The sequence below is a fragment of the Bos mutus genome, chromosome 10 (assembly GCF_027580195.1).
Source record: "Bos mutus isolate GX-2022 chromosome 10, NWIPB_WYAK_1.1, whole genome shotgun sequence".
Lineage (NCBI taxonomy): Eukaryota > Metazoa > Chordata > Mammalia > Artiodactyla > Bovidae > Bos > Bos mutus.
The window spans coordinates 48,104,924-48,129,810 of record NC_091626.1 but is presented as its reverse complement, the minus strand read 5'-3'; the positions used below and the strand labels follow the sequence as shown (position 1 = coordinate 48,129,810).

The following is a 24,887-nucleotide window of genomic DNA, read 5'->3' as shown; positions in this document are numbered from 1 at the left end:
AAAAGCTTTTTATTTCTCCATCAATTTTGAATGAGATCCTTGCCAGGTACAGTAATCTTGGTTGTAGATCTTTCCTTTCAGTACTTTAAATATATCTTGCCATTCCCTTCTGGCCTGCAGAGTTTCTCCTGAAAGATCAGCTGTTAAGAAAATGAGGTTTCCCTTGTATGTTACTTGTTGCTTCTCCTTTGGTGCTTTTAATATTCTTTGTGTTTAGTCTTTATTAGTTTGATTAGTATGTGTCTTGTCATGTTTCTCCTTGAGTTTATCCTGTATGGGACTCTCTGTGCCTTTTGGACTTCATTGACTATTTCCTTTTCCATGCTGGGGAAATTTTCAAATATAATCTCTTGAAAAATTTTCTCATACTCTTTCTTTCTCTCTTCTTCTTCTGACACCCCTATAATTGGTGTGTTTGATATTGTCCCAGAGGTCTCTGAGACTATCCTCAGTTCCTTTCATTCTTTTACTTTATTCTGCTCTTCAGAAGTTATTTCCACCATTTTGTCTTCCAGCTCACTGATTCGTTCTTCTGCTTCAGATATTCTGCTCTTGTTTCCTTCTAGATTATCTTTTACTTAGTAATTGTGCTGTTTGTCTCTGTATTTTTTTTCTTTAATTCTTCTAGGTCTTTGTTAATTGACTGTTGCATTTTCTGCATTTTGTTTTCAAGGTTTTTGATCATCTGTACTCTCATTATTCTGAATTCTTTTTCAGGTAGTTTGACTATTTCCTCTTCATTTATTTGGACTTCTGAGTTTCTAGTTTGTTCCTTCATTTGTGTAGTATTTATCTGCCTTTTTTTTTTTTTTTTTTTTAACTTATTGTGTTTGAGGTCTCCTTTTCCCAGGCTTCTAAGGTTGAATTCTTTCTTCCTTTTGGTTTCTGCCCTCCCTCCTAAGGTTGGTCCAGTGGTTTGTGTAATCTTTATTTAGGGTGAGATTTTGTTTTTGTTTGTTTGTTTGTTTTTTTCCTCTGATGGGCAAGGCTGAGTGAGGTTGTTAATCCTGTCTGCTGATGATTGGGTTTGTATTTGTTTTGTTTGTTCTTTAGATGAGGCATCCTGCTCAGGGTGCTACTGGTGGTTGGGTGATGCTGGGTCTTCATGCGTTTTTCTTTGTCTGAGTTCTCAGTATTTGATACTCCCTAGGGTTAGTTCTCTGGTAGTCTAGGGTCTTGGAGTCAGTGTTCCCACTCCAAAGGCTCAGGGCTTGATCTTTGGTCAGGAACGAAGATTCCACAAGTGGTTTGTTATAGCATTTAGTGAGATTAAAACAAATAACCCCAAAACAAGAAACCAAAGATGAACCCCAGACAAATGGTTGTTAGAAAATCAGGAAAAGAATAATTAAAATAATGGAATATACATATATACACCCATGAGCAAAGTCAAAACATTCCAACAAAAATAAAGTAGAATGTATTTGATCTGGTGAACATAGGAAATCAAAAATTATATTTACCAGTTAATAACAGAAGTAACTAAAGCACAAAGTGGAAAACAAAACTAAAGCAAGGTGCCAAGTGGGGAATAAAGTGCTGAAAACAAAACTAACAAATATTTTGAGAGGAAAGAAAGAAAAGAAAGAAAGAATAGATATGCAAAGTTAAACAGAGGTAGAAGAAGAAGGTTTATATAAAAATTAACTGCAAGGGGAAAATAACAGTAGGAAAAGCAAACAATGGAATAAATGTAGAAAAATATAATAGGTTTTTAAAAATTAAAAGTATAAAAAAAGAGAAAAGAAAAAAATGGAAGAAGAAAGAAAAAAGGAAAAAAAGGGAAAACTCCACAGAACTACAAAAGCCCAATGTAGATGCAGAGGTTTATAACAATAAAAAGTTTGACTGAATATCCATAAATACATATATACCCATAAGCAAAATCAAAACAGTCTAATGAAAATAAAGTACAGTAGATTGACCTGGCAAACAAAGGAAACCAAAAATATGTCTAGCAGAACAAAACTAACTAAAGCACAACTGGAAAACAAAACTAAAGCAAGGTGCCAACTGGGGAATTAAAGCAATGAAAATAAAATTAACATACATTGAAAGAAAGAAAGAAAGAAAGAATAGATATGCAAAGTTAAATAGAGGTAGATAAAGAAGATTTATATACATTAAAGATTAACTGCAAGGGGGAAAGAACAGTAGGAAAACAAAGAAATAAATTTAGAAAAAATAATAATAGGTTTAAAAAAGTAAAAATTAAAATTAAAAAAAAAAAGAAAAAAAAAAATAAGGAAAACTCCCTATAACCGCAAAAGCCCAATGTAGAGGCAGGGGTTTATAACAACAATAAAAAATGTGACTGTGAAAAGAAAAAAAAAAAAGCTCAAAGCCTTAATTAGATTTCATTGTGCCACTAAAATCGACAACTACAACGGTTGGGGGGGGGGGGAAAAAAAAAAAAAATCCAAAAGAATCTACAGAATAAGTCAAAAAATAAGAATAATGAATGTTTTCTTGAGTCACTGCTGTCAGAGTCCTTTCCCTCGCTGGGAGCCACAGTCCACCTCACCTCCCTAGGATGCCCTCCAACACTGTGCTGGTCTCTGGACCTGCTGTGGGGGCAGCTCAGATTCTAATCTGGTCCTACTACTCTGTGTTCTTGCCTCCAATGTCCACAGCTACCAGAACTAGTGCATTTTCTTTTGTGGGAGCTCTCAATGACCTACTATATATTTCATAGACACAGAGTCTGCCTAGTTGATTGTGTGGATTTCATCTGCAGCTTGTACAGCTGGTGGGAGGGTTTTGGGTCTTCTTCCTTAGTCACACTGCCCCTGGGTTACAATTGTGGTTTTATTTCCACCTCTGCATGTGAGTCATCCACTGGGGTTTACTCCTTAGGCTGCCCTACAGGACTTGGGTTTGCCCCTGCGAAGGCCAGGTGTGGAGGTGGTACAGCTGCTTGGGTCGCAGGGGTTCTGGCAGCACCAGGTACTCAGGGGAGTTGGTGGCTAGGGCAGCAGGAAATATAGTGCTCTAGAGGGGTATGGCAACCAGTATTGGCCAATACACTCCAGTGTCCTTGCCTGGAGAGCCCCCTGACAGAGAAGCCTGGCACGCCACAGTCTACAGGGTTGCAAAGAGTCTGACACTACTGAAGCCATCCTGCACGCAGACGCAAGATTTTTTTGGCCTGTGGCAGCTCTGCCCCAGTGAGAGTTGAGCGTGAAGGTGGTGCAGCTGCTTGGCTTGCAGGGACCCTGGCGGTGCCAAATGTGCTGGGACACGGACTGCCTCTGCTGCAGCAAATATGGCCCTATCAGTCTTTTTTCGAGTCTCTTGTAGCTGGCTATCAGAAGGCCTCTTTGGCCAGTCTTTCTCCATAGCTCCGCCCGTTCAGGCACTTAAGAGGGTGCCACTGCCTGGGGTCCTTCTCTGTTGTTCAGGGCATCAGTCACTTCAAGGAGCACCCTGGGTGGGGTCCTATTCTGTAGTTCAGAGCATCAAGTGTTTTATGTGCCAGCCTCTCTACTGTTCAGGTGCCAATGCCGGCATGTGAGGGGAGAGAGGCTATGGTGATGGGTCCACCTCCTACACATGACTCAGCAGTATCGCCTTGCTTCCATGGCTACCTGGCTTACCTCCACAGGCATTTCCCACCACAGTTTCCTCCCTCACATCCCCTTGATCCATCTCCCTATGGTCAACAGCAGCCCTCGCCCTGAGATTGCTCCACAATCCCTAAGCTCCCAGCTGCTGCACCTTCCAGGGGATCTATGACCCTGTCCGGGGTATATATGGCTGCTACAAGGACTGTCTGATTCTCATTCATTTAGGCTGCCACAGATCAGCTGTTTCACTCTCAGCCTTAAATGTTTCTCCTCTGACTCAGACAATTGTCCTGACTTGGGTATCAGACCCCTGCTTCAGTTCCCCTACCCACCAAAAGGAGGTCCTGTCCTACTAACACTCCTGTTTTTCCTTCTAGTTCCTTTGTCCTACCAAGTTTTGCATGGGTCTATATATTCTTTTCCACTGGTCAGGTACTCCTATCTGCTCTCAGCTGGTGTTCTGCATGCATTTCTGTGTCTGAAGGTGTATTCCTGATGTATCTGTGGAGAGAGATATACTCCATGTCCACCTACTCCTCCACTGGGCTCCGCTACCCGTGAGATTTTCCAGGCAAGAATGCTGGAGTGGGTTGCCATTTTCTCCTCCAGTAGATCTTCCAGACCCAAGGGCTGAACCCACGTCTCCCACATTGCAGGCGGATTCTTTACTGCTGAGTCACTGGGGAAGCCCATGGAAAGTGAGATACAAATAGATCAAAATACTGCCCCAATATCCTCCTTTTCCCAAAGAAAAGCCCACCCACAGAAAGTATACATGTCTATCCTTATTTTTAAATTTAAAACAGCTGTCATTAAGCAGAAGCTACATGTATTGATTTTTAAAAATTAGTATATGAAAAAAAATATGTATGTGTAGCTGAATCACTTTACTCTATAACCTGAAATTAACACATTGTAAATCAATTATACTCCCATTAAAAAAAGGAAATGCTCCAAAAAATGAATAAATTATGTAAAATAAATTAGTATGGCTATTATAGCTTTAAAAGAGAAATCAGAATTTGACATTTGAACCATTCATTCATGTAAACTGTTAGAATGGACAATTGCTTTAATGAAGAATGACAGATGGCCTTTTTTGAAATGAGCAAGTCTAGTAAATACATGTCTCTCAATTGTGTGTAGTGTGTCTGCCAAATGATGTCTAGGTGTCTACTTATCTTTACCCTACCTTACACTTATCTTGTGCTTTACTAGTTTCTTCGCCAAAGGATGGGACAGGGATAATTATGCCCCATATTTCTGGATATTAGGAATTGAAATTTTCACATGGTTTGTTTGTGTGAAAAAGTCCACACAATAAAATGGCCGCCTTAAAAAGTCAACAGCAAAATGCCATTTATCCTCTCTGCCCAACTTCCACCATTTCGCCAACTTTTGTTTTACGTGAATGTCTTCGTGCCAAAGGAACTTCTGGTGCTCAGATTCGTGATTTGATTTTCTAACTGTTGGAGCATTTTCTAGCTCAGCACAAATAAAAGCACACACATTTTCTTAATATACTTCTATATATATTACTCATATTGTTTTTATGATCTGCATTTTGGTCAAAAACAATCCTTGCTTTGATTACAAAGAAAGTTTTAAATATGTTTCTTGGTGGCGGGGGGCGGGGGGCGCGGGAATAAAAGGAAGACATTTTGAAATGAAGTACCAAGAAAAAATTGAATGGCAGTGTGTATCTGCAGTTCTGTTCAATGATGTTTACTTTCACATTAAACAACTCAATGTATTAAAATATACATTTTTAATTTTCTAATAAATCAAAACTAAGACACGAATTTTCAATATTTTTCTAGGTCAGGCAGTTTCATTCTGAAAACGTATCTGATTTACCAGATGCAGGGCTACAGGTGTCCTACAGTGTTGGTTGCTCAGCTGTGTCTGACTCTTTCCTACCCCATGGGCCGTAGGCAGACAGGTTCCTCTGTCCATGGAACTCTCCATGCAAGAATACTAGACTGCTCTGTAACAACTTAGAGGGGTGGGATGGGGATAGAGGTGGAAGGGAGGTTCAAGAGGGAGGGGATATATGTATACCTATGGCTGATTCATGTTGATGTTTGGCAGAAATCAACACAATACTGTAAAGCAGTTATCTTTAAAAATGAATAAATTTTAAAAATGTATGTACCCAAAAAATACTTTAGACATTAAAATCATATTTTAATAAAGGAATACTACAGTGGGTAGGCATTCCTTTCTCCAGAGGATCTTCCTGACTCAGGGATCAAATCTGGGTCTCTTGCATTGCAGGCAGATTCTTTACCATCTAAACCACCAGGGAAGCCCACTGGTGTTCTACACACACTCACAAAGGCACTTGTCCTGATCACAAAAGAGGTAATGAGAGCAGGGAAAGATGGTTCTATATTTAGAAACCTGAATTAGATGCTAGCAGAAGACGTAACGTGCTGAATTTAAAATGTCTACAGAATCAAATCTGACTTTTAAAACAAACAGCTTTACCACAGAAAGTCCAAATCGTGTCATCATTGTTCGAAACAAGAAGTAATAAACCTCATAAAAGAGAAGTAGTAGTGTTTTTCAGAGCCATTTCATGTCTTACAATGCTTACATATGGAAATAAAGCATATTATGATTCAGAGGAAATAAAACAACAAATTAAATACTGTCTAGACACACTCCATCTTAGGACTTCATGCTCTGTTGTTTTTATGAGAAGGATTACTCTATTCTGAATATCCCTAGCCAGAAATTTCCCCAAGAAAATAGCCCAGGCTTTTACAGGATACTGGAACAGCTGTAATCCAAAAATAGTAGGATGGGGGCAGAAGGCATCGGGGAGTATAAGAGATGTCTCAGCATATTCCTTTGATGAGATGTAAGACTGATGATGAATTGCTTTTACTGTTTTTTCTCACAGTTTAGTTCTACAATTATATAATGAAAAAGGGCATTGTACAAGAAAAACAATGTTATCATGTTGATTAAGCATAGTTATGAAAGAGAGGGAGGCCCCCTGAAAATTTAACAGAATAATCGTTCAGTTCTTCTTTCTTTCTCTACAATCTCTATGTCTTTATCAAAACCAAAAGTTTCCCTCTTATGATGGCTCACACTCTTATTTACCCAGAACAGACTGCTCGCTTGTTCTACAAACCCATATAGCCATTTATTTCTTCTACCTGACATTTTTCCCCCTAAATATTCTCTGCTGCTGCTAAGTCACCTCAGTCTCGTCCAACTCTGTGCAACCCCATAGACGGCAGCCCACCTGGCTCCTCTGTCTCCGGGATTCTCCAAGCAAGAATAGTGGAGTGGGTTGCCATTTCCTTCTCCAATTCATGCATGCATGCTAAGTTGCTTCAGTCATGTCCGACTCTGTGTGACCCTATGGACAGCAGCCACCAGGCTCCTCTGTCCATGGGATTTTCTAGGCAAGAATACTGGAGTGGATTGCCATTTCCTTCTCCAAAATATTCTCTAGGCACTTCAAATTCTACTTTACACATCCTCATTATCCTGATTGGTCATTCTGAGAAGTGATGAAATGTAATACTTGCATTCTGAAATGCCTCACCCTTGACCTTCCCTATTAAGGATCCATATATTAGTACACAAAGAAACATAAATCACTAATGATAGGTTTTGGTTGTTTCTCAAATAGTTCTTGTTCTTACAGGAAAAAAAAAGAAAAAAGTGTGTTCCTATACAGACTTTAGAGATATTAAAGAGTAAAAATGCTATAAATTCTTCTGATTTTGTTAGCAAAATCTCTATGTGTTAAAGCTATCTTCTGTTAAAGCAGCATTGCTTTTATAGATAGGTAGGTTTGTAGTTTGGAGAAGGAAATGGCAACCCACTCCAGTGTTCTTGCCTGGAGAATCCCAGGGACGGGGGAGCTTGGTGGGCTGCCGTCTCTGGGGTCACACAGAGTCCGACATGACTGAAGTGACTTAGCAGAAGCAGCAGGTTTGTAGTTAGAGGATGGTTAGATAGATAGGCAGATAGAGGGGGAAAATAGAGAAATAAAAAGGTATAGATATGTGCTTTATAAAATAAATAAGTGAATGAATGAGTCACTGATTCTCAGTGGGGTAGAAAGTTAAAGTGTTAGTCACTCAATCATGTCCAACTCTTTGTGACCCCATGGACTATAGCCTGCCAGGCTCCTCTGTCCATGGGATTCTCCAGGCAAGAAACTGGAGTGGGTAGTCATTCTTCTCTCTAGGGACATCCAAGTGAGTCAGTCTCTCTGCAGAGGGCTCTTTCTTGGTCTATTATCTACATGGCTTGAGTTTTAGAGAACAATCTAATTTTCAAATATTTTACTCCAGTATTATACCAACTGTATCCATTTTAGTGTTTAGGAAACTTGGTCACCAAATTTATAGTGGAAATTAATAAATGTTTGTGTCTCACATGTTTCTGTTAGGATCTTCCAATTTTTTTCTTTAAGAGAAAACACATAAATGTTCAGTTGTAGGACAACTTCCAGTTTTCAACTTTCCACTTTGGTCACTTCTCAGTTCTCATCTTTCTTGACCCAACAGCAGCATTCAGTAAGTTGACCACTTTCTCCTTCTTGAAAATTTTTTTAGCTTTGTCACATCACTCTCTTTTAGTTCTCTTCATACATCACTGGCTGCTTCTTCTCAGTCACTTTGGGTGATTCTTCCACATCTACTTGATTTCTAAACATTGTCCTGCCCCAGGGCTCAATCTTTGGATGTCTTTATATATCTACAAGTTCATGTAGTTTCATGGCTTTAAATTCCATTTATATACCACTGATGCTCATAGTTATAGTTCAACCTGGAATTCTAACATGAAGTCCTTTCTGTCTACTCAAAATCTCCACACATGTTTAATACAAATTTAAATTCAATATGCTCAAAACAGAACTCTTGCTTTTCCCCTCAACTTTAATTCTCCTGCAGTTAACCTTATCTCTACCAATAGCAATTCATAAATCCAGTTGTTTGGGCAAAAAATGCGGTTCGGTTCAGTTCAGTCACTCAGTCGTGCCCGACTCTTTGCGACCCCATGAATTGCAGCACACCAGGCTTCCCTGTCCATCACCAACTCCCGGAGTTCACTCAGACTCACGTCCATCGAATCAGTGATGCCATCCAGCCATCTCTTCCTCTGTCGTCCCCTTCTCCTCCTGCCCCCAATCCCTCCCAGCATCACAGTCTTTTCCAATGAGTCAACTCTTCGCATGAGGTAGCCAAAGTACTGGAGTTTCAGCTTTAGCATCATTCCTTCCAAAGAAATCCCAGGGCAGATCTCCTTCAGAATGGACAGGTTGGATCTCCTTGCAGTCCAAGGGACTCTCAAGAGTCTTCTCCAACACCACAGTTCAAAAGCATCAATTCTTTGGCACTCAGCTTTCTTCACAGTCCAACTCTCACATCCATACATGACCATTGGAAAAACCATAGCCTTGACTAGATGGACCTTTGTTGGCAAAGTAATGTCTCTGCTTTTGAATATGCTGTCTAGGTTGGTCATAACTTTTCCTCCAAGGAGTAAGCGTCTTTTAATTTCATGGCTGCAGTCACCATCTGTGGTACTTTTCTTTAATTTTTCTGTGAGCCTCATATCCTACTGTCAATCTTATTGTCTCCACTTAAAAATATATCCATAATACTACCAATTCTCAGTATCTTTCTGTTCCAATTTTCTTATCCACATCCATTGCTATGATCTTGGTTAAGCTATTATCGCAAACCTGGATTACTGCAATAATTTTCTTGGTTTTTTAATTCCTGTTTTCCTATAATCTATTCTTTTTTTAATTAATTTTATTTGTTTATTTATTTATGGCTGTGCTGGGTCTTTGTTGCTGGGCAGGCATTTCTCTAGTTGCAGCGAGAAGGGGCTACTTTTCATTGCATGCCCAGGCTTCTCATTTCGGTGGCTTCTATTGTTGAGGAGCACGGGCTCTAGGGCCAGCAGGCTTCAGTAGTTGCAGTGTCTGGGCACAATAGTTGTGGTTCCCTGGCTCTAGAGCACAGGCTTGACAATTGTGGCACTCAGGCTTAGTTGCTCCACAGCATGTAGATCTTCCCAGATCAGGGACTGAACCTGTGCCTCCTGCATTAGCAGACATATTCTTTACCACTGAGCTACCAGGGAAGCCCTCCTATAGTCTATTCTTAACACAACAGGCAGTGATCATTTAAAACCCAACCATTTACCAACAATTAAAAAAAAAAAAAGTCAGATCATGTCCTTCTTCTGCCCAAAACTCTCCCGTGGTTTCCTGCCTTTTCCAGGGTAAGGCCTCTAATACCTTAAGTGGTCTGGCTCCCCACGAGCTCTTCCATCAGTCTTCTCATTTGTTGTGCACCAGCTATACTGACTTTCTTGCTTTCCCTTGAACACATGCCAAGCACTCTGCCACCTCAGGGCTTTTGCACTGGCTGTTCCCTCTGCCTAGAATAATCTTTCTCTACTATTTCCAAATCTCACTGGTTATTTTTATCAATTATCTGCTCAGTTTTCACCTTATCAAAGAGATCCTCCCTGACCACACTAATATAAAATAGTAACATTTCATTTTCTACCTCACTGATAATGGTTAATTTTTGCCTGAGGCACATTAAGACCATCAGACATACTACATTTTGTGTTAGAAGGGACTCCCTGAACTGTGTTACTGGGTAGAGAAAATCTCCTGGAATATTATAACAGTGAGCAGGCAGGATCCTGGCAGGAATAAGAAGGACTGGGCAAAGGCACTGGGGAAGAAGACTAGTTTGTGGAAAAGACCTTTCTTTCTGTGGACGGAGCCTAGTGCTGCCAGACAACCAGCTCTTAAGGCCCTGAAGTAGTTTTAATGGCTCTGAAAGGGGTTAGTGGGAAGGTGGAGAAATTTGCAGACTTGTATTTTTTTCATGAGATACTGGAGGTGGAATAGTCAATCAGTATTAGCATCACTTTCCTCCAGTGCTTGCCATATTAAACTATACCAGTGCTCAAACTGCAGGGTTTCCCACAACAGAGCAGGTATCCCAATGGCTGAGGGCAATTCCCTGATGAGGAGGGCTCACTCTTTACTTATCCTCTTCTGCGGCAATGGTTTCAATGGAAAGCAGTGAGTTGTAAATGCCATAGGACATCACAAGTCTGGGAGCTGACACGGCCCATCATGGATCACTTCCAAATTCCTGGCTTCCCTAAAGCCAAATGCCTGTTTCTCAGCTTATAAAAGCAATATTCCGGCAGAGACCACTTTGAAAATTTGCACCCAAACTAAACTTCAAGGATTTGAGAAATCACATAAATAGTTTTTTCTTTCCATTTCCAAAAGTGGAAAAATGGAGGGTATTTTTAAGGGTAAAGAGCTTTTCTGATTAAGTGGCTCATTGATCAACCCTACTTAGTGACACCAGGGTCAGTCTTAACTGTCACAATCCCCAGACAAAATGGTAAGGTAGGAGAAGTATGTTCTGTGTACCTTTCCACCCTGGAAACTCTCTTTCCAACTCTGTTCTCTTATCCTCAACCAAGAGGCCACTTTAAGCCTATTTACTTTGTTTCCTCTCTGGAAAATATATTTTAGCTCTGCAGTAATATGAAGGTCACCAAGAGCCATTAGGAGGATAGAGGTAGAACCTGGAGGCAAACTTAGGTCAACTGCTAAGGAGAGCAAGACCTATAAGCCAAAACCTTGTCAGTGAAGTCTAAAACTAGTACCGGGGCTATGCTGGAGTCAGAGCAAGAAGCACTCATCTGAGGATCTGGGATACACACACACAAAAACTCATAGGCAAATAAATTCAAGATCAAAGTGAGTAATGGGTTGAAAGGATTATGTTTTGGGGTAAGGCATAGGAAACAAGAAACCTAGACAGTGTATTTAAAAGCAAAGACATCACTTTGCCGACAAAGGTCTGCAGAGTCAAAGCTATGGTTTTTCCAGTAGTCACGTACGGGTGTGAGAGTTGGATCATAAAGAATGCCGGGCCCTAGAGAATTGATGCTTTCAAACTGCAGTGCTGAAGAAGACTCTTCAGAGTCCCTTGGACTGCAAGGAGATCAAACTAGTCAATCCTAAAGGAAATCAACCCTGAATATTCATTGGAATAACTGATGTTGAAGCTGAAGCTCCAATCCTTTGGCCACCTGATGTGAAGAGCCAACTCATTGGACAAGACCCTGATGCTGGGAAAGATTGAGGTCAAGAGAAGAGGGTGACAGGATGAGATGGTTAGATAGCATCACTGACTCAATGATATGAGTTTGAGCAAACTCTGGGAGATAGTGAAGGACAAGGAAGCCTGACGTGCTGTAGTCCGTGGGGTCACAAAGAGTTAGACACAACTTAGAGGCCTAACAACAACAACAGTAGGGAACAGGACATGTATGTAATTGGTCTGAATGAACTCCCAGCTTTGTGTGTTTGTTTTGTGTGTGTATGTTGGGGGGGTGGGTTTCTCCTTGGAAAACTAAAGACTACTGTGTACTAGGTACACTTCTAGTGTTCTTATAGAGACAACTAATATTTACTGAGCACCTTCTCTGTGATAGACCAGGGCTTTACTTGAATTATTTTATTGAATTCTTGCAACTGTGGTGTAAGCACTATGTTTACTCCCATCATTTGTTTAAATTTATAGAGTAATATGTGTAGAATTTAGGCTTTGAATCCAACTCTGGCTGATTCTAGAGACAACGCCCACTCCAAACAGCCATTTGGCCTCCATATGGTAGAGTGTTGGATTAACATACATCCCACATTTGACACCCAGCAACACTTCCCAGGGTCTAAGTGAATAAACTAGGACCTCTTTAAAATCCTCCCTCAGGTAATGCTGTTCACCTGAAACTTTCAATGATCTTTATGGTTCCCTGGTTTCTGTGATAGTAATTTATCTGCCTTGATATTTCAGAATTTAATGAACTAGGCTTGGCCTGCAGGATCTGGTCTCTGGAATATTAGCTCTGGTATGAAATCTAATGTAACTTTTAATTCAATCCAGATGAACCTAATGGAATCAGCCTTAAATAGGTATTACCATAAAGAAAACTATTACAAAGGTGTGGGTGATGACAATTATATTATAAATGTTATCATTTCCTAATAACATGCCAGGTTGACTAAATTCTCCACTGGGATTTCTGAATCCTATAAACTGTGACCCAGAGGACAAACTGCCCAAAGTCACTGAAGGGATTTCTGCTAATAATCGGAGTACAGTGCATAATTTTATTCTTAATTTCCTAAACTCTATGCTGGAATAGCAATACTGAGTGAACATTTGCTGTGGGTCTCCTCAGTCCAGGGACTCATACATTATTACACCATTTATTGGTATTCGTTCATGCAACATGGAATCACTGAGCATATCTGGAATGGGCCATTCCTTGGGCCTAAGCAGTGAATATGTCAGGCATTATGAAGCTTATGGTATAAAGTGAGAGCTAGTGGAGGTGATGGAATTAAAGCTGAGCTATTTAAAATGTTAAAAGATGATGTTGTTAAAGTGCTGTACTCAACATGTCAGCAAATTTGGAAAACTCAGCAGTGGCCACAGGACTGGAAAAGGTCTGTTTTCATTCCAACCCAAAGAAGAGCAATGCCAAAGAATGTCCTGCTGCTGCTAAGTCACTACAGTCGTGTCCGACTCTGTGTGACCCCATAGACAGAAGCCCACCAGGCTCCCCCGTCCCTGGGATTCTCCAGGCAAGAACACTGGAGTGGGTTCAAACTACCCTATAATTGTGCTCATTCCACATGGTAGCAAAGGTATGTTCAAAATCCTTCAAGCTAGGCTTCAACAATATGTGAAACGAGAACTTCCAGATGTACCAGCTAGGTTTAGAAAAGGCAGAGCAACCAGACATCAAATTGCCAACTTTTGCTGGATCATAGAGAAAACAAGGGAATTCCAGAAAAACATCTACTTCTGCTTCATTGACTATGCTAAAGCCTTTGACTGTGTTGATCACAACAAATTGTGGAAAATTCTTTAAAACATGGGAGTACCAGACCACCTTACCTGCCTCCTCAGAAACCTGTATGCAGGTCAAGAAACAACAATTAGAACTGGACATGGAACAATGGACTGGTTCAAAATTGGGAAAGGAGTATGTCAAGGCTGTATATTGTCACCGTGCTTACTTAATTTATAGGCAGAGTACATTATGCAAAATGCCAGCCTAGATGAATCACAAGCTGGAATCAAGATTGCTGAGAGAAATATCAATAACCTCAGATATGCAGATGATACCACTCTAATGGTAGAAAGTGAAGAGGAACTAAAGAGCCTCTTGATGAGGGTGAAAGAAGAGAGTGAAAAAGCTGGCTTAAAACTCAACAATCAAAAAACTAAGGTCATGGCATTTGGTCCCATCACTTCATGCCAAATAGAAGGGGAAAAAGTGGAAGAAAGGACAGATTTTATTTTCTTGGGCACCAAAATCACTGTGGACAGTGACTGCAGCTATGAAATTAAAAGACGCCTTGCTTCACGGAAGGAAAGCTATGACAAATCTAGACAGTGTATTAAAAAGCAGAGATATCACTTTGTGGACAAAGGTCTGTATAGTCAAAGCCATGGTTCTTCCAGTAGTCATGTCATGTACGGATGTGAGAGTTGGACCATAAAAATGGCTGAGTGCCGAATTGATGCTTTCCAATAGTGGTGCTGGAAAAGAGTCTTGAGAGTCCCTTGGACTGCAAGGGACTCAAACCAGTCAATCCTAGAAGAAATCAACCCTGAATATTCATTAGAAGGATTGATGCTGAAGCTGAAGCTCCTATACTTTGGTCACCTGATATGAAGAGCCAACTTACTGGAAAAGACCCTGATGCTGGGAAATATTGAAGGCAAAAGGGGAAGGAGGCAGCAGAAGCTGAGATGGTTGGATGACATCATTGACTCAATGGACATGAGTTTGAGCAAACTCCAGGAGATAGTGAAGGACCAGGAAGCCTGGCATGCTGTAGTCCATGGGGTCACAAACAGTTGGACACAATTTAGTAACTGAACGACAACCAAGTCATGTTGTAATGTTGAGTGTAATAACCGTTAAAAGACCCCATTCCAGCTGCTAACAAGCTGTACTTTCCAGCCATACTGTAATCTTAATAAACACTATAAGCTCCTACAGTCAAGCTGATACTGCTCCAGGGTCTCACTGAGATAAAGACTGTTCTTGAAAGACTTGAAAGACTCCCGCCTATAATGATCTACACTTCAATAGAGAGTGGATTTATTCCTGCTTCTGTATATTCTTACTATGTATACAATTTTCTCTTTGTGGAAAACTTTTTCCTTCCATTTGTTTATCAAATTCTTGCCTTCTACAAAGCCCAGTTCAGGTTCCTTTCTTTTCTGAAACACTCTGTGACATAAAGTGTCACCTAAACTCCCAGGACATTCATTATTTGTGCCACTTCTTATCATGTTTTCTTGGATCACTTATCTTTTCTTATATCTACCCTCTAGGAGTATTTTATTGGAGAGGAAAATGGCAACCCACTCCAGTGTTCTTGCCTGGAGAATCCCAGGGATGGGGGAGCCTGGTGGGCTGCCATCTATGGGGTCGCACAGAGTCAGACACGACTGAAGTGACTTAGCAGAAGCAGCAGCAGCAGGAGTATCTTACCTTTTTATCTAATATTCTGTTGTTTAGTAAAGTACCTAACATTCAATAACCATTTTACCCAGATAAATGGTCACTGATGATAAAAATAGATATTTTTCTCTGAAACTGATGATTACCAGACCTAAACGGTAAGCCTTTCCAAGGTAAACACTTTGTGACAATTAGTTTTGGGCCAGAAAGATTCACCCTTAGACTCTGGATCTTCATATTTTTTTAAGGTATCTTTTCATGCCATCTCTGAATCTTCATATTTCCTTTAAGGTATCTTTTCATGCCATGGGTGCTGAGATTAGATTTTTCAGCACTGGCTTCATTTGGGGTGGTGTATTACAGAGAGGAAGCAGGAAGCACAAAATAAGAAAGGAGAAACAGGTTTATGGTTTGAGACTGGCTACAGTCCTGATATACTGTGGGAAGTAGCTGACTGTTTGGTACCAGGGATTGTATAAGCAGTATAAACAAGAAGGAATAAAGAACTGCATGAATAAAGAATTGAGTGACAATCCAAGACAAGGCACCAAGAATTAAGAGAACATAAAAAGATAAGTTCAAATACTTATTGTCAAAGAAACGTCAAGAATGTAACAGAGGACAACTCATCTGATCAAAGGCCAGGGAAGCTATAGGTATCCAGACCACAATCTAGGCAGTGAGAGAATGGGAACCAAATCAAGCAAAGAATCTGAACAGCAAGGATCAGGAACTCAGGACAACAGTTCCAAATGGTCTCTGTAGTAAGTGGTACTCAGTATTTGTTGAATAAATGAATGAACAAAAAGGATACATTGGAACTAGGCTGAAATCTAAATAAATCTGCCCTCAGATGCATTCCTTGCCCTTGCTCCTCTCAACGCTAATACAAGAAGATGGTCCCCTGGGAGATGGCGCTTCCCAGGTGACTTCCTTGTGGGTTCAGCAGCACTAATAGGAGATTGGAGTGACAGGGTAAAGCCATGGTCCTCTTCCCCTTCTATATGGCTCCAGTTGGCATTTCAAGCAACAGCTGTTTCCTTCCTGCCTCTAGTTCTCAATGGGTTAGCCCATTGAGGTTCTAAACTCTGAGCTTTGGTAAAACCACCCTGTACATTTGTCTCTCTAGCCCAGCAGGATCAAACAGATATATAATGTAAGAATGTTATATGTAAGTTTTTATTTTTTAATAGCCACATTTTAAAAGTCAAAATTAAAGAATAAGATTAATTTAGATACAATATATAACTCAATATATTCAACATATCATTTCTCTGTATATTCAATATAAAATCTATTTATGAGATATTTTTATTCTTTTTCTCAGATTCATTCTTCACAATCTCACATGTATTTTACATTAAGAACATACCATAGTTCAGATCAGCCACATTTCAAGTGCTCAAAAACAAAGTGTGGTTGGATTCCAAGCTGGACAGCACAGTTCTAGCCTACTGGTGAGAGTAGTCTCCTGCTACTGCTAATTTGAGGGGGATGCCTCACCATTGGGCTTCCCAGGAGATGCTAGTGGTAAGGAACCCACCTGTCAATGCAGTAGACATAAGAGACTTGGGTTCGATCTCTGGGTTGGGAAGGTCCCCTGGAGGAGGGCATGGCAACCCATTCCAGTATTCTTGCCTGGAGAATCCCATGGACAGAGAAGTGCAGCGGGCTACAGTCCATGAGGTTGCCATGAGTCAGACACGACTGAAGTGACTTAGCACAACTTAGTACCCACGCTTCACCATTACTCCTTGTTTTGCTTTTAAGCTATGACATCACTTGAGTAACTAACTTCCTGAACTAAAATCTCTCCATTGTAGGAGACATAAATATTCAGAACACAGTTCTCAACTGTGGACACAGTTGTGGAAGGAGAGGGTGGGACGAATTAAGAGAGTAGCATGGAAATATATGCATTGCCATATGTAAAATAGATAGCCAGTGGGACCATGTAAATGGTCAACTAATATTTGACAAGGGAACCAAGAAGATTCAATGGGGAAAGGAAAAGCTGCTATTTGCCACAACACGGATGAACACAGAGGCCATTATGCCCAGTGATACATAAGTAAGACAAATAAAGACAAATACTGCATGATTTCACTTAAATGTGAACTCTGAAAAAAGAAGTCAACTCATAGTAACAGGAAGTAGTATGCTAGTTACTAGGAGCTTGGAGGGTAGAGGAAACAAGGAGATGCTGGTCAAAGGGTAAGCACTTTCAGTTATAAGATGAATAAGTTCTAGTGACCCAATGTACAGCATGGTGACTATAAATAATACTAATGTAATGTATCATATTGTACACTTGAACTTTGCTAAGACAGTAGTATTCTCACCACAAAAATAAAGAGGGGTAACTATGTGAGATGATAGACATGTTAATTTGCTTGATTGTGGTAATCTTGTCACAATGTACACCTATATCAAAACATCATATTGAACTACCTAAGCACATACAATGTTTATCTGTCAATCATACTTCAAGTAAGCTTAGGGTGAGGGGAAGAGAGAGTTACAGAAGAAAACTTCAACAGTGATCACCACAGAGAGCAATTTTTGCCAATCACAGTCTTAAAATTATGGTTAACAACATTCTGGTAATGCTGGGAAGGGTGTCTCAAATTCTTTCAGCAAGCATACTTTCTCATTCAACTATCCTTCAATTTATCAAGAAACTCCTTTTCTTCCCCTGCTCCATAGGGGTAATTCCATGCACACTAAGCAGTCCTCATAACCATTTGGCTTCCCATGCATTCTACCTATCAAATAGAAAGCACAAGCTACGCAGATTCAAAAACTTGGTCTTTCTCTCTGTTTCCTCACTGGATACTTACTTCAAGGTGTCTTCTCCAAATGGTGTCCTGCTCCATGAACATGGCAGACTCTGGCAGGAGTCTCTTGTAGTGCTTCCAGTCAGAGACCTCACCTGGCAGGTCTTAGCTCTGTGAAGAAAGAGGAGATGGATTCTATTCAGCTTTTATAGCCATAGAGAGTTAGAAGGAACTGGAGTGTCTACTGGTCCAAATCCATATTTTTTACACATGGGGAGCCCATGGGGATTTAAAACATTGCCCAAAGTTATGCAGCAAGTTTTGTAGCAGAACAGAGATTATGACCTGTTTTCTGCTTCTTGGAACAGTGTTTTTTTTTAATGCTGTGTCACAGATTATTACCTTAGATCCTAGATAAAAATCTCAAAGTTATACTTGTCTAGCATTTAGATTTCCCAATGCAAAAACTCAAGTACTACTTGGCCTGCTAACAAATGACAGCTTAGTTGAAGTTTTATGTGTGGTATGAATTTGGGACATTGGGTTAGGATCTGAGATGCTGCATTAAATATCATGGACATGAGCATAGTGCACCAGGTTTTAAAAGTGCATAATTTTGTCTCTCCTATCTTTTGCTGGGTGATGCTGAGAATGATAGTTTAAAAATGGAATGTAATTCATCTCAAATAATGAACTATTTTGTAGAAAATAAATATATAAAGATTCAAACTGACAAAATGCAATAACATTCATTCACTCACTGGTTATTGCACTAATCAAAGGCCTAGACAATAAGGAGAAAACAATAAGCAAAAGAGATCAAGTTTTTTCCTGTATGAAACTTAGATGCTGGGATAGAAGCCACATAATAAGCATGTGTCAGATAAAAAACAATTACAGTGATAAACATGAAGAAAATTGCAGGTTGCCATGATAGAGAATATTGGGGCATTTACTTTGGATAAGGTGGCTAGGGAAGGTCTCTCTAAAATGATGACACTTAAGTTGAGTTTAAAACTGGAAGGCTGTGCAATTTCCCAAAAAGAGAGGAAAGCATTCTAGAGAGAGGAAAAATGTATAACAGTGCTAACGTGATAAGTTCCAGGCTTTTAACTGTATGTGATAAACCAGGAGCATTTGGAATGTAAGCAATTCTGTCATGTAGTAAAATAAAATCAGTCTTAATTCATATTTGTCTTATCATCAAATAAGGAAGTGTAGACTCAAAAGCATGTATGGACACAAGAAACTGAGCCCATTCATAACTCTGGCTTACATGTGGTTCCCAGAGGCTTCCCATAGAGTGCCCAAAGGTTGTAACTGAGAACAAACAGAATAAAACAAAAAACACCCTGGATAAGGGCCCTGAAAATAAAAGGGAATATTCCATCAATAAGTAGCAGTTTGAGTTTGAGATCTAGAAGGAAGGGCACTAATTAAAATTCCCCACCCTCTCTCTGATCCCTTAGACAAGCCATTTTAACACAGAAATTGCCAAGAAAAAGCACAACAGTGTGGGAAAAAATCATCTTAAATAGACTTGTTCATGGTATGAGAGGTGAAGTAGAAGGCAGAGTGTTGCTTTACTCTACCTCATCAGGGAACATACCCATTGGGTGACAAATTTTTCTCTGCCATGAGCATATCTGTGAATGACTGTGCAAGTGCCCTGGGTATTGATTTTGTGGTTAAAAATAATGTCTGCAAGTAGGTAAGTTCACAAGACAGACTCCACAAATAGTGAGGGTTGACTATATATAATGTATTGAGTAAGTTTCAGGCCCTGTGTCAAGCACTTTACGTGCATCACCCTACTTAATCCTCCTGGTAACTCTGTCAGATAGGTACAACTTCTATAACTGTGTGCAAACTGAGATTAAGTAAATTTTCAGAAGTCACACAGTTTGTAAGCAGTGGAGCTAAGACTCCTACCCTGGGGTCTCTGAATCGAGAGCCTGTGTTTTTAACCATTATGCTGAATTGTCTCCATGAATATGATACCTCGCATAAGATTTTCTTGCATTGGTAGAGGCCAGTGGATGAAGGCCATATTCTATGTATACAATAGTCACTTCTTCAGAGGATGAGTGTAATCTAGACCTGACTAATCCTGAAAATCATAGCACACTATCTTCTCAGTCTCTGTGCCTTACAACAGTAAAATATTGACTATCCATAGGAAGAGCTTAAAAGATGTTCAGCTCATATACTTAAGTCTGAATTGTTTAATAAGGAGGATACTCAGTGCTACAAGAAAATTCTCTGAATTTAAGGCATAAGATCCAAAGTTCAAATCCCTGTAGTGTTTGAGGTTTTGGAATTAGATTTTCCACATCACTAAAGCACAAATATCAATTTTAATATAAGAAACATGAAATTCTGTTTTAAAAATATTTTAAAAATGAGTAACTATAAAAGGCATCATTTATTGAAATCCTATTTAATGTTCAAATGAAAACACAATTGAGGCACTCATTGCTATGTGTAAGTGGTTTTGTATAAGCGATGAATGTTTCGAAGCTTGCACACACTTTGTTCTTTTTCCAAATAAACACTATATGGATCTATATGCTCAATCCTTGACTAAGTTTTTCCTCCAATTGGCTTATTGATAAAGTGTTCTATTTTTTTAATGGATTCTGCAATGAGCATTAATTTCATGACTGAATTCAGAGCTTGTTAAACTTAGAATACTTGTCTTGAGTGACTCACAATCACTTATTGTTCTGCATTGCTTTGTATCAAGTATCCTACATGTCAGTCCCCACAGGATATAAATAGACCATAATAATATTTAGCAATATAAAATGAGGACAATGACTATCCTCATCCGTCACTCCCTTTCTCATGAGGGTGTGGTGTTCATTGTTTATTGCTTGGAGAGATTTGCCAAGAACAATGGCTACTCAAGCCAGTAGCATTTATTCCAGCTGCATCTTGAATTGATTAAAAACTATTTCTCCGGGCAAAGAGTAGCTTCACCTTAAGCCAAAGGATGAGTGTGATTAAGGGATTTGATTGGACCATTAGAGAAACAATGACACGGAAACTGAGAGCGAGATGATGGTTGTGCTCGTCTTTTCAGATGCCATGTGAATGTATAACTACTTAGGTTTGACTGAATCAAATATCCAATTTTTAACAAATATACAGATATTACTTTTTCATTCATTGGGTTTTGATAGTCAAGAAAAAATGTGAATAAATAAATTGATGATAAAAATTAGGAAATTCATCTGGTAGAGACTGGGCAGTCAACGCTTTATTTTCACTTTGTAATTGGTACACAGGTAAGCAATATTCTACTTCAGTACAACTGGTAACACTCAGATAATCTAGGAAAATATTCAAGACATACAAAAGGAAATACTAATTCTGAGGAAGTGTGGTAAGAGAAAGGGTAAGTTGGCATCTCTGCAATAGTTCATTCATTCCAGAGAAATGGGCAAGTGTTGGAGCTGAAGTAAGTTCCAAAGAAATAAAAACATTCCACCTGGACTGGGTGACAAATAGATATACTTCAATAATATTTACATGCAAGAAAAGAGAAGTTTTGGATAACAATTTCCTTAACTGCTCAGAATGACTGGAAAGTATATGAATTTAGATGCCAGTGCATAGATTAAGTAGCAGAACACTGAGAAAAAAATCAAAGTAGCTATATTGGAAATCATATGTTTTCAGCTGCAAAACAACACAGAAATTTTCTAGTCCTTGTCTGTATGTGTGTGCATGTGCGTGTGCGTGCACACTGAGTGTGTCCAACTCTTTGCAGACCCATAGACCCCAAAAGACTGAAGCCTGCCGGGCTCTTCTGCTCATGGAATTTTTCAGGGAAGAATACTGGAGTGGGTTGCCATTCCAGTATTCAAATGGATACTGGAGATCGAACCCACATATCTTACATCTCCTGCATTGGTGGGAGGGTTCTCAACCACTGGTGCCCCCTGGGAAGCCCAAAATGAGCACATTCCAAAGAAAATCATTTTTTCCTGAAAAGTCTAGTTTAATCTCGGCTTCCCTGGTGGCTCAGATGGTAAAGAATCTGCCTGCAATGCAGGAGACTGGGATTTAATCCATGGGTCACAAAGATCCCCTGGAGAAGGAAATGATTGCCCACTCCAGTATTCTTGCTTGGAGAATTCCATGGACAGAGGAGCCTGGCAGGCTACAGTCTATGGGATCACAAGGAATTGGACACTACTAAGTGACTAACCTTTTCACTTTTCACTAGTTTAATCTAAGGGCCTTTGCAAGGAAGGCAGGGAGATTTTGTCCAAAGAACAAGTAATTTAGAAAAACTATGAAGTTGCAATTGATTATTAAATAACAATAGGCTAGCATTGCAACAGGGGAAGAGGAGTTGTTTAGAAAAACATTAATATTTTAGCTTATACATACTTAATGAATCTCATATTTCTAAATATACATCATCATGTAATACATATACCCTAGTGTTACAGGTGTAGTTTTTCTCTTACTGATGTTATGTGGCCAGAGGGAAGGTTTGGTAAGTTATTTATGTATTATCTACTCTAAACCTTTCCTTTGTGGAAGAGAGACAGGCCATTCTGACTCCCAGATGACTGGCTTCAGTCAAGGAAGAACAGAGGCAGTCTTTAAAATATGTGGCATCCTTTTTTTCTAATTAACAGAAATATAAATTATTTCTATTAATATTTTCACTGCTCCCTCATAATATATGTGAGCATTTCTTCACATAGCTCTAGCCTTAGATTCACTCTTTATAACTAATACTGTTCAAATTATTATATTTTATAGGAATATCTACATGATTCTACATGTAGATTCATGTTAAGTACTTAGTACATTCCAGGTAGAGTTTAAGAGCTGAATAATCTTTAGCAACTAACAGTTAACATATTTCATAAAAATAGCTATTAAGGTCATTACTTGCTAGTCAGAAAGTGACAATATTAATCACTGAAAAAGAAAATATTTGTCAATTTTGTAATAAAATAATATTGCCAGTTTCATTTTGTTTTTAGTTGATCATTAGTCAAATCTGTACTTAAACAGCTCACCTAAATTCATAGTTTAGACTTTAACCTTAAGTATGAAAAAATTCCTGCATGGTTTCATCATGTATTATACATACTTCTCTGTCATTCTGTTTCAAAAACGTACAACATTAGACTCCTTGGAGAGACGGAGGTAATTCTGAGTGCTTTATCTACCATGTCTTGGCCCCAAATGTGAGACAAACTCTGAACTTGTTACTAGAGAAGCTCTAACCTGGCAGAAAAGAGAAATACAGTTGGATATTTGCAGCACAGTTGGATATTTGACACACAGTGTACCAAGTGCCATGAGAGCACAGAGAAGGGAATATCTAGCTGTATATTGTCACCCTCTTTATTTAAGTTACATGCAGAGTACATCATGCAAAATGCTGGACTGGATGAAGCACAAGCTAGAATCAAGATTGCTGGGAGAAATATCAATAACCTCAGATATGCAGATGACACCACCCTTATGGTAGAAAGCAAAGAAGAACTAAAGAGCCTCTTGATGAAAGTGAAACAGGAGAGTGAAAATCGCTGGCTTAAAACTCAGCATCATAAAAAACTAAGATTATGGCACAGGATGGGATCACCAGTCCCATCACTTCATAGCAAATAGATGGGGAAACAAAGGAAACAGTGACAGATTTAATTTTCTTGGGCTCCAAAATCACTGAAGACGGTGACTGCAGCCATGAAATTAAAAGACTCTTTGTTCCTTGGAAGAAAAGCTATGACCAACCTAGACAGCATATTAAAAAGCAGAGACATTACTTTGCCAACAAAGATCCATCTAGCCAAACCTATGGTTTTTCCAGTAGTCATGTATGGATGTGAGAGTTGGACTATAAAGAAAGCTGAGTGGCAAAGGATGGATGCTTTTGAACTGTGGTGTTGGAGAAGACTCTTGAGAGTCTCTTTGACTGGAAGGGGATCAAACCAGTTAATCCTAAAGGAAATCAGTCCTGAATATTCATTGGAAGAACTGATGTTGAAGCTGAAACTCTGATACTTTGGTCATCTGATGTGAAGAACTGACTCATTGGAAAAGACCCTGATTCTGGGAAAGATTGAAGGCAGGAAGAGAAGAGGATGACAAAGGATGAGGTGGTTGGACGGCATCACCAACTCAATGGACATGAGTTTGAGCAAACTCTGGGAGATGGTGAAGGATAGGGAAGACTGGTGTGCTGCAGTCCATGGGGTCGCAGAGTTGAACATGACTGAGCGACTGAACTGAACTGGACTGTTGGATTAGATGAGGGGAATTGGTCTATTATGTCAAGGACTGTTTGAACCTTGTTCATTGAAAATGACAGAACTTGAGTAGGTAGAAAACAGCTGAAGCACCATCCAGGAAAAAGGAAAAAACTTTACATGAAATTATGTCATGACATGAGGTACCATGAAGAAAAGTAGGAGGAGATGAGGCTGAATTGAACTTTATCCTATATGTAGCTCACTGAAGGAGACTCTGAAAGGTTTCATGTCACAGTATGAAGGACAAATTGTGACGAACAAGAATGAAACAGAAGAACCAGTTATAAGCCTGTATATAAAGAGTCAAGAGGGAGGTGATATATGTATAATTATGGCTAATTTGTGTCGTTGTATGGCAGAAACCAACATAACATTGTAAAGCAATTTTCCCCCTGCTGCTGCTAAGTCACTTCAGTCGTGTCCGACTCTGTGCAACCCCATAGACGGCAGCCCACCAGGCTCCCCCATCCCTGGGATTCTCAAGGCAAGAATTTTCCCCCAATTAAAAATAAATTTTAAAAAAGTCCAGATGATTGGTAAGGTAGTGAGGATAACATGTATTTAAATTTATGTAACAAATATTTGCATAGTACTTATTTATTAAGCCCTGGTCCAATTATGTTATAACTATTAACTCACCCTCTTAATATTTATAACTCATATAGCATCCCTATGAAGTAAGT

At 39.4% G+C, this 24,887-nt stretch overlaps 1 protein-coding gene across 1 annotated transcript in view; it reads right to left on the bottom strand.

Annotated features, from left to right (window-relative positions):
• Window positions 1-4,110: 4,110 nt before the first annotated feature.
• The window catches only part of DTWD1 (DTW domain containing 1), a 94,281-nt gene continuing 73,504 nt past the window's right edge, over window positions 4,111-24,887 (bottom strand). The window contains exons 8-9 of the transcript XR_011465653.1: window positions 17,984-18,091; window positions 4,111-4,245 (exon numbers count right to left, since the gene is read on the bottom strand). The gene's annotated coding sequence lies outside the window, so the exon portion shown is untranslated. The remainder of the gene's footprint in view (window positions 4,246-17,983; window positions 18,092-24,887) is intronic.